This window comes from Molossus molossus, unplaced genomic scaffold (assembly GCF_014108415.1).
Source record: "Molossus molossus isolate mMolMol1 unplaced genomic scaffold, mMolMol1.p scaffold_m16_p_21, whole genome shotgun sequence".
Lineage (NCBI taxonomy): Eukaryota > Metazoa > Chordata > Mammalia > Chiroptera > Molossidae > Molossus > Molossus molossus.
This window is the reverse complement of record NW_023425357.1, coordinates 28,183,883-28,194,704: the sequence shown is the minus strand read 5'-3', so window position 1 is coordinate 28,194,704 and position 10,822 is coordinate 28,183,883.

Genomic DNA, 10,822 nt, shown 5'->3' with positions numbered 1-10,822 from the left:
AAATGAATTAATAAAAAAAAATTTTTAATAAAAACCAGAAAAAAAAATTTAAATAAAATATACCCCATTTCAAAGATTTGATATGAAAAATAAAAGTAACATATTTTTATTTGGCATTTATTATATGTTGAACTTATATTGGACATCATGATTTAAATCTATTAAAAATATTTTCACCTGTTACTTTTTACTTTTACTGTGCTGTACTAGAAAATTTAAAATTACTCATGTGGCTGGCATTATAATTCCAGTAGACAGTGCTGATCTAGATTTTTGTTTCTGGAGATAGGCTCTCTGCCTGTGTGTACCTTCACCCACCACCTGGCATGACGAGAGAACCACGTGAAGTGCATTGTACGCGGGGAGGGGGAGGGTGAAGGTCATCTACCATCCTAGTCCTCACTGGGTTATGGCAGCTTTGAGCCACTTTCTCCTCCTCCTTCCCCTTTCCCTTCCTTCTGCTTCTTCCTTGCTTCTTCCTCTTTTCTTTTTTTTTTTTTTTCTTTTCTGTGAAATCATCTATGCCAAGGTGGTTTGCCATTGCTGAGCTCTAAGAAGAGTGAGGTGTGGGTCAGATAATTAGCTACTGTTATACTTCACTCATCATTAGCAACTGATTTACTGGGAAAGCTTTACTCCAGGAAAAATCATTACCTGCCAGTGTGATGTGACTTGTAGTCAGGTTCTGCCTGCCCAGAATGCTTCCAGTGTGCTTTAAGTAACAGTGCTCCAGTTCTCCTTGCAAAACAGATCAATGCCTCTGTTTGTGTCAGCACAGTGCCCTACCCTCTTCCCCACGCTACTGGACATTCAGGACACCCTGACTCCCTTCCCCAGAACTTGAGTCTTGGGAGGAATGGCCCCCCTCAGGAATGGAGGTGTACCTAGGCCACTTGGATATCAGTCTCCAAAGGACACTGACCAATCACTCCTGCTACAGGATTCTTTGAGCTGACATGATACTGTGCCTGATTGATTTCCAATTCTTCTTTCAATCTGATCAGCTACCCTGTAGTCTTGAAATAACTTCCTTTTGCCTTTAAACTACGCAGAGTAATTTTCTATTCTTTGGCCACAGCCCTCTTTGTTCCTATTCTGATTTTGCAAAACAGTGAAATACTGTAAAAAGTATTGCAGCCTTTATCCCTGGCTGCAAATATGAGTGTCAATGGGAATAAGATAGAATAAAGAGATAAACTATTAGAATATAGCCCGCAGCTTTGTCTTTGTATAAACTACAATGAACCTGGTCCCAGGCTAGTTCAATCGATCTCAGAGATGAGTCCCACCAGTGCCTGGCAGACCTCACCTCCAAGCCATGGGGCTGAGCTCTGGGAGCTGGGAGTCAGTGGCCTGGATTTCCCCAACCTTTCGGTACAGCGAGTTCTCACTCCAGCTGTCCCTTATAAAATCAAGTTTTGATGTTGTGTCTATATTTACACACCTCTGAATATTCTTTAGAGTAAGTTTTATCCTCAAAGAGGCATCTATTTTCTTATATATATGAAATTTCTATTATTCTTGTTATTCAGGCAGAATACTGGTGTTTTTATCTGGTTAATCAAGGTAAAGGAGGGCTTTCTTTCCTCCCCAAAGTTACCCATATTTTCTCTTGTTAGGTTTTAAAGACTTGGTTATGATCTCTCACGAATTCTAATTGTTATTCAATGCAAATCTCTCTAGCATTTTATGATGGGAAGGGGAGAGTTAATGTAAGTAACTAACATAAGTTTTACAGCTGTGAGCAGCGAACTTGCTATTAATAAAATATCTTGCATTTGCAAAATAAGTTATCAAGAAATTGGTTGTTTCTTCATGAACTCTACACTTGTAAATTTTGTTTGTTTTGTTAATCCTCACCTTAGGACATTTTTCCACTGATTCTTTAGATAGAGTGAGGAGGAAGAGAGAGAGAGAGAGAGAGAGAGAGAGAGAGAGAGAGAGAGAAATTAATGTGAGAGAGACACAATTGGTTGCTGGGCCGGGGATCAAACCTGCAACCCAGGTACATATCCGAGACCCTTCAGTCTGCAGGCTGACGCTCTAACCCCTGAGCAAAACTGGCCAGGGCTACACTTGCAAATTTTGTATTTGTTAGAAACGATGGTGTTCTCCAGGGAGAAAGGACTCCGGGATAAAGATAACTGCCTTGATGTGTATGTAACCAAGAAAAGTAATACTCATTTATACAAAATTGTTTATTGATTGCATACTAAGTTTCAGGCACCAAACTAAGGTTTTTCATTTATTATATTCAATTCATTTTTTTTTTTTTGCAACAGCCCTAAAAATTAGATATCATTATCCCAATTTTACAAATGAGAAGGCTGAAACCAAAATCATTCAGTAATCTTACTAAGGTCACCCAGCTAAGAAATGGCAACTCAAGGTTTCAAACTCTTAACAAAATCTGATCTCAAACCCTAGTTAATTTCATCACATCTTCCTGTTTCGTTGCTGTTGCTGTTCAATAAGATTAATTTTAGTTAATAAAAACATCACCTTAACTTTGGCCAAACACAACCTGCTTCTTAACGGTAGCCTTAACTAACATGTGAAACAAGAGTTAAAGAAACAGACCCCTCCCTCATCAAGGATAAGGACACCAAGTCAACAAGTTCCCACCCATCACATTGACACTGTCTGATGTTAGGAAGCCATTGTCCTCTTTTTGGCACAGACACCACACACTTGGCATGTTCTCCCAGATGCTGCTGCCTAACATTTCTGGATCCAGGGACACTGTCCCCTTAAGGCATTCTGTGACTTTCTGGCTGTCCTTCCCCACAAGTAGATCTGAACAAACGTTGCTTCCAGGTTCTTTCTGCCATGTTTTCCCAAGATAAGCCAAAGTTGAAAGAAACTTAATGATTCTACAGGTTACCACCACCCTCCAGTCTCAAGTTTCTAAACTTCTCATGACTAGATCCCATCCTTCTAAATATTTCAACAGCTACATAACTTTATTATTCTCTGGCTCTCCATCCAGGATAAACCACTTCTCAAAGTCACTCAGGACTGTCAACCAGATGCCTAAAATGATTTAAAATACAAGATAAGGTGATGTGATTGTTACCTAATAAAGCCATGGATGGGTTTATCAGCTCTAGGGCTGGCCATTTCTGGCTGCACCTGCCATCCCAGAATCTCTTTCTGAGGTTAGTTTGTGATACTGCGTATGAGGCTATGCCACAGGGATGGCAGTCCTGCCCACCCAAACCCACTCCCATTGTACAACTCTGGATGACAGAAGGGGAGAGGGAGGCACAATTCATTTCTTTCTCATGGTTGTCACATGGTTAAAATCGCCCTTCTCGAGCCAGCAGTAGTGGGTCTACCACATATTTCTTGTCTCGAGTCTTGGATGCTTACAGAGAAAGGCAGTGGGGAGAAGGGAGAGGGTGGGGATGCTGAACGGGAAATGGATTTCACAGAGAAGTTTGTGTATCATCATGGAGGGGAATAGGGAAGGCAAAAATATAAAGGTTTAAATCAAAAAGTAGGATAAATGGTCTTTATCAGTGATAGTCTCTCTACTTCTGAACCTTTTATTTTTGGGGGACAATGAAGAAATATTTTCTGAAACTACAAAATAAGTATTATGCGATGCCCCATGGTATTCTTCTATATCTATTCCGGCTTTGTGAATCTGATAAAATTGAAATTTAAATCTGTTTCTAAAGAAGCACTGAGCACCGCTCTGAAATCTCAGGCACACAACACCTATCATTCTGCAGCTAGATATGCCATTTAAAGTCATCCAGCAAAAAATCCCAAAGCCAGATAAAGCCAGCCCTAGACATCTCTCACTTTAATTGGAAAATAACCCTTTGAACGGCAGTTGAAAAGGAAGAACATGGAAGCCCCATGGTTAAAGCGAGGGGAAACTGAGATTGTCCTATAGTGGGGTCCAGCTGTGGGTTGTATATGTTCTGAAAAATTTCCAAGCCCAACAACCTCTACCCTTTTTGCTTCATGGATAGTAAATAAAGATGACCATCTAGATCCCAATCCTGGCTCTTCCAGTCGCTAGCTGTGTGACCTCAGGGAGGATGTTTAACTTCTCTAACAATCAGTTTTCTTAACCGTAAAAATTGACGTAATTATATTTGCCTCATAGGACTGTTGTTGGGTTTGAGCAAGGTAATGCGTGTGAATGAGCTAGCTCAGTCCCTGGCATGATGGGTGCTTAATGAATATTAGATTTTTTCTCTCTCTTTATTTGAGAATATCTAACATTTCTGTGTGAAAAGAGCCCTGATTTTAACCACAGATACCATTGCTGCCAGACTTCTTATCACACACATCAGGTTCGCGAAGCCGGCAGCCAGTCAGATGTGGAATTTAAATGTTCTGAATTCAGAAGTGGGGGGTTGTTTTCCCCTGACAGGATCCTGTGAGTGGGAAATAAACTCTGTAAAACACCCGACCCTCAGGCATTGACACTGCACATGTGAGAGTGTAGGTGTGTCTTGTTGGAGAGGTCATTGCCAGCAACCCAGGCATGAGGCTATCTTCTTAAATTATATTCCAGAATTACTATTGTTTATCTCTCACATGTAGATCAACAGTCTACCTGGACTTGATTTTTTGTTTATGGTATGAAAAAGGGAATTTATAATAACTATGGCTTATAACATAAAACCAGCAAGGAACTCAAGACTAGCTCATTCTTTAGTAGCTTCTTCTTGACGCATGGGATGCTCCCATGACCTTGACCCTACAAAATGACCAGGGTTACATTGCTCTCTGTTTTCCTTCCTTCCTGTTACCTCTCTCAAGATCTTTTTTCCACTCTTCAGGCCAGTTTCCTGAATGAGCAGACACATCCAGCTAAGGAAAGCAGTTGCCCATCTGTCTTCCTAAAGCCTCTGTACTTTATAAAGGATGGTCTTGGAGAATCTCTAAAAGTCTCGAGTGTACATGGAAATTCACTGGAGGGAGAGCCACAGCATCCCCCACCCCTCTTCCTAATCTTCTGTTTATTAGGCTTGGCAGGGAAAGACAGTTGGGAAACTTCTCTGTAGACCTGGATGTAGTTATAGTTTAGTCAATAATGCCTCTTTTTCCTTGGCTTTGGATCCCATTTCCCAATTCTTAGGCATCCAGACGAGATCCAGAGATCAACCTCCCATCACACGGTGGTGAACGTGTAGCAGAGAAAGGGCAATACAAAGAGGGAGGGGGGATCCAGACATACATGGTAGCCACTGGACAATTTTGTCTGCTCACATGCTAAAGAAATGAGGGATAGCGCCCTCTGCCGTACAGAGTCCCTGGTACCCAGGAGGACATCAGTGATTCAGACTGTGACATTCACAGTGCACTTCATACAAGAGGCTCTTCATCACCCCAAAAATGAAAAAAAAAATTCTCACAGCTGAGCAGCTGGCGATAATGTTCATTAAAAACAGCTAAAGCCGTCTGTGTGTTATCAAAGAGCCACATGGCACCTGGAAAAATAGCATTTTGATATTTTAGGGGAAGAAAAACAAAACAAAAGTTAAAAGAAAAAAGAACTCTTCTATCTCAAAAGACACAGATTTCCCAAATCTGAGAATGTGAATTACAGCCCATTTATAAAGTCCTTTGAAATTAACAGGTTATATTAGCAAAGCCGAGACATCCTTATCTAAAAGTGAGCAAGAACGGCCCCATTACAACAGGAAAACTAAACAAACTCCAAAGCATGTTGTGGCCCGAGACAAAGGGAAACCAAGGTCTTTGCATAATACTGTCCCAGAATGAGCTCCTTATATATCTTCATGAGGAACCTGGGAGCGGGGCCAACAGGTCAGGTTTTCTTGTGTTACACAACACATAACATGGGAACTTCAGACCTGAGGGTGCCCGGGATATTTACTGAGAAGCAGGAAAAGTTCAGGGGTAAAAAATAAGACTAATGGAGACGCACAGAGAAGTACAGTGGGGGTGGGAGGTGGACAAAGAAAGAGTCTCTGCATCTTTCTGGTTTCTGACTCCGTCCCTTCTGAAATCATGCTGCCTTTCACCCTGGTGTCGTGAGGTGCACATCGATTCGAGAGCCTGGAGTTGGGTTCTCTTACTTTCTACCCAGATCCTAACTAACTACTGCAAGTCTCAGGAAATCAGCCAGTAGGTAGAGAGGCTCTTTCCAGGCACGGAACTCTGACACAAGACACCACTTCACTGACAACCCTCCCTCTGTCCCAAGGGTGCTGCCATGTGGCACAGAGTTCTTGAGCACCAATAAACCAGAGAAGGACATCAGGCTGGGTGTGTCTTGCCCTTGGAGGAGGTGTTGGAGAGACTTGAGCTGGCATCTTGAAGCAGCTAGGATGTGTGATTGAACTTCACACCAAAGAAGGCCTTGGAACCTGGAGCCAGTAGGACAGTCCTGGCTTCAAATAACCTGCTAATAGCAGCCTACCTATTGCCACAATGATCCCCGAGGACTTACGCAGAGCTAAAGCTATTTTCCAGGCTCGCTCTTACTAGGGATCCAGTGACAAAAAGATTTCAGTACTTGTGTCACAGATCTACAGGGACAATTACTATTCATCAGAATTCATAAAGCCCTAATGATGTTCAAGCACCATATTGTTAATTCCATAAAGTATAAGTAAATTTTTTAAGTCACTTACATTTTTCTAATTATATGACCATGAGCAAATCACTTAAACTCTCTGGGCCTCTGTGTACTTATGATTATTGTGAATATTAAATTAATTTGCCAATATAAAGTGCTCAGTATAGTGCCTGGCATATGATAAGTGGTGAACAAATACAAGCCAGTAGTAGTAGTAGTAGTAGTAGTAGTAGTAGTACAAGTTCCTAGCCGCCTTCATCATTGTCTTCATTTCTCCCTTGTCCAAAAATATTTGAGGTGCCACCCTGGCCATTAGAGATTCATCACTCTGGGTTGTCAAATAATCTCTACTGTGAAGCAGAAAGTTCTAGTAGGAAATACGAAATACTACCTAGTGGTCACATTCCAGCCTTTCATAAAATAGCTTCCAACATATATTTTTTCCGCCTAATATATTCTAATGAAAAGAAGAGTGAGAGTAACCATCCAACTCCCGAGAGGTACAGATTTGGCGGACAGGCATGGGAGTGGGCTGCGTTACAAGGATCCCTAATTCTCCATACTCACCAAGCAAATGGGCTTTCTCATCAGAGATGCTCGCGTTCCAGAATTTTAGGTGCCTCCTATCAGGTCCATGGATTTTTTCTGCCATCTAGTGGTGTCATTGTTGAGTCTTTGTGTGAGCAAAGAAGGCATTGTACCACTCTGGACAGTGCATCAGAACCTCTCTGGCTTCTATAAGTTTGACTACTTCAGGTACCTCATATAAGTGGAATCATGGCTTCACAGGTGTCCACACTCATCAAATTTCCTACATGAAATATGTACAGGTTTTGTATATCAGTTATACTTTAATAAAGCCATTAAGACAACACAACAACACAATTCACCAGCTCCCAGGCATCATCTTCAGCTTACACTTTCCAAAGGGTGCACCTGAGATCTTAAAGAGGCGGGAGGAAAAACAAAGGCTTGGATCTGCAGGGGTGATCAAGCCCCGAACTGGCTATTTGAAGACCAGTAGCTTAGCCACTGATTCTCTGGGTGACCTCAGGCCTGTCACTTCTCTCTCCCACCCCATTTTCTCATCTCTCATGAATCGTACTGGCTGGTCCCTGCTAGCTCTAATATGCTGACATTTTATTGTCCTTCAGATTGTAAGCCTTTGTTTAAAGAACATATACAGAGAAATCATAAAATTTAGACAGTTAAAATAGTTAATTTACTATTCGCTATGACAGTGATTTTCAACCTTTTTAATCTTGTGGCTCATATAAACCAATTGCTGAAATTCCGCAGCCCACCAAAAAATAGATTTTTGTCAATGTGACAAAAAAAAAAATAGGTATAATTATGACTCATTCACACTGGACGGCTATTTTTGTGTTGGCTACTGTCATTGTTTCAATTTGACAATCTAAGGGAAGAAGGGTCAGTGCCCCTGACTAAAGAGAGATTGCATGTTTTAGACATGCTTACGGCACACCAGCTGAACATCACTGCTCCAGAGCAACAGTGATCAGGTGGTAAGTATAGTTAAGTATACTGTTTCTGACATCATCTTCCTCTTGGGGGAGCTCTTTCTTCTTAATTGCTTTGTAACGACTGAATTATTGATTCATTCACTCTACAGTCCATAAGCTAAATGCAAACAACAGTGATCAAGTGGCTTGTTTCTAATACTTAGAGTCCCTGATGAACGCCAGAAACGCTTTACTCCCAATGCTACACACTTATTCATTCATTTGTTGGATTTGTTTAACCTGGAATTTTTCCATTTGCTGTGCCATACCACTGGCTTAATCCCTCTCACAAAGGACTGCCGCATACTCTGTGACATTCTATGTGCTTCTGAAATCTCCCCTTTCCCTTCACTATTGCTCTATCCAATAATTAAGATAGAGGAGTCTGCAAATAATTGACTACCTAAAGATCCCACTGGCTTCCATCATCCAGTCCAAACCTGTGTCATTGCGTCACACTATCAAAGCATTTCTGAATTGGGCCCTATCAAGGACAGCTATTTATTGCTTCCTTGGCATCCCCCCACCCCTGCCACCTGCTACAACACCCTGAAGTTTCTTTGGGAAATTACTCCCTGCCATTTCTTGATTAGTCTTGACTTTACTTCCCGAGGCAAGAGTGAATCTTTGTTGCCTTAGACCATTCTAAATGATCCCTCTTCTGGCCACAGTGATTGGTTCTGGGGTGGACACATGATTCAGCCTGAGTCAATGAGATTTTTGTGGAGATGTCTAGGAATTAGACTTCCTCTAACCCCTTCTGGATATAAACCGGACATAGGTAGCCAAAGAAACTGATGGAGCCATCTTGGAATCACAGGGGAGAGACTGCTAGAAATTGGAGGGAACACCAAGGAAAATGAACAAGAAATGGGGAAAGAGCGAATCCTGGTCACATCATTGAAACCCTGAATCAAGCCTCACCTGAAGCTGGCATTGCCTTTTTCCTCTAGTAACCAATACAGTTTATTTATTTAAGGCAGTTTGAATTGGATTTTCTGTCTTTTGAAATAATAGTAATAATAATAATGATAAGCATAAGTCATATAGACCCCATGAAAACTGTCCATGTATTTTGCATTAGTCCTCATAGATACTTGTCTTCCAGTATCACCAGACTACAGGAGAATATTCGGGCTGAAGGGACAGTGTTGGTGCAGGCCCAGAAGTTTGCATTGGTTCTGGGGGTGCTGACTTGGTAACAAATAACTGGACCTGAGCATGAGGGAGAAGGTAGAGGCAAGGGTCACTCCAAGGGAACAGACTCGAGTCACTGGGACTGTCACTGCCATTAATTAAGAGAATGAGTTTGGGGAAGGAGACAAGATCAGTGTAGAACCATCAGAATTGGAGCATTATCATAGCGCACTGCCGAAGTGGTTGACTTACCTGCCACCCCCAGGACACTGGCAGGTCCCTAAGAGCAGGGACTGTGTTCATCTTAAGTGTATTCCCCAGACAATCCCAAGGACTCTCTGTTCAATTACTGTTCGATTAATTAAGAAATAAGTAAATGAAAGCTAAATTATCTAAAAATAATTAGATACATCTAAGTGTCTTCTGTGGGCCTGATGACGAAGTTCATCAAAAGTTCTGAAAAGTCCTGCAATGTCTGTTGGTAGGGATGACAGTCCATCATTGGAAGAGGGAGCGCGGGAGCTGTGTCTCAAAGACGTAAGTGGATGAAGGGGAGTAGCCTTCTAGGCTGGGAGAGGTGTTTTGGCATCCCTATTTGACTGGGGGCACCACTATATTCTGTAGAATTATGTCACTGTTCCAAATCACTGGACAGAGAGCTAGAGTGAAGCAACCAACAAGGAGCCCCACCTCACCCAACAACTGATGACCCATCCAGTGGCCAGAGAAGTAAAGGGTACCAGGAAGGGCCTGTGCTTGCAGAGATAGATCACAGAAAATTCAACAAAGAAGGGGGGTGTTGCCCTGGCCGGTTTTGCTCAGTGGTTAGAGGGTCGGCCCGCGGACCAGAGAGTTCCAGGTTTGGTTCCCGCTAAGGGCACAGACCTCGGTTGCAGTTTTTCCTCGGCTCCGGTTGGGGTCGTGTGGGTGGCAGCCAGTCGATATGTCTCTCTCACATCGATGTTTCTCCCTCTCTCCTTCCTGCTCTATCTAAAGATACATGCAGAAATGTCCTTGGGTGAGGATAAAAATAAATAAAAAGAAGGGGGGTGTTAACTGCAAGTTTCTCAGTCCTTTAGCTGAGTCGGGAGACCATTTGGTGTGTCCTAATTGAAATCCAAGGAATAGGAGATGAGGCAGCTGGCACTGTTTTGTGCTTTTTTTTTTTTTTCTTTCTGATTACATACAAGATGGAGAGAAAGAGGAGGGGGCTTTGAACCATCCTGATAAACAAAATCCAGAAGCTAATTGCATTGTTTTATTGTTCTTACCTCTAAATGAATATTCCAGAGGAAAAGTTACAGAGGAAATTTCTATTTAAAAAGAGGCAGAGTCTAACTCCCATAATTGTTTCCAATTTAAGGGGGGAAAAAAATCTTCAAAAGGAAAGTATGACTTCTGAGCTAGTTGTTTCATATGCATTTTAAAAGGAAAATATGGTGCAACAGGAAAGCAGTTTCCTGTCTGCTGTGGGGGGTTTGCATGAGAATGATGAAATTGGGCGCTTTCCTCTCCCCTTTATCAGTCTCCTCTCCAAAGGCTCTCTGGGTGTAGGCAGCTACTGCTCTGTCCTTACTGTTTACACTTACAGGCA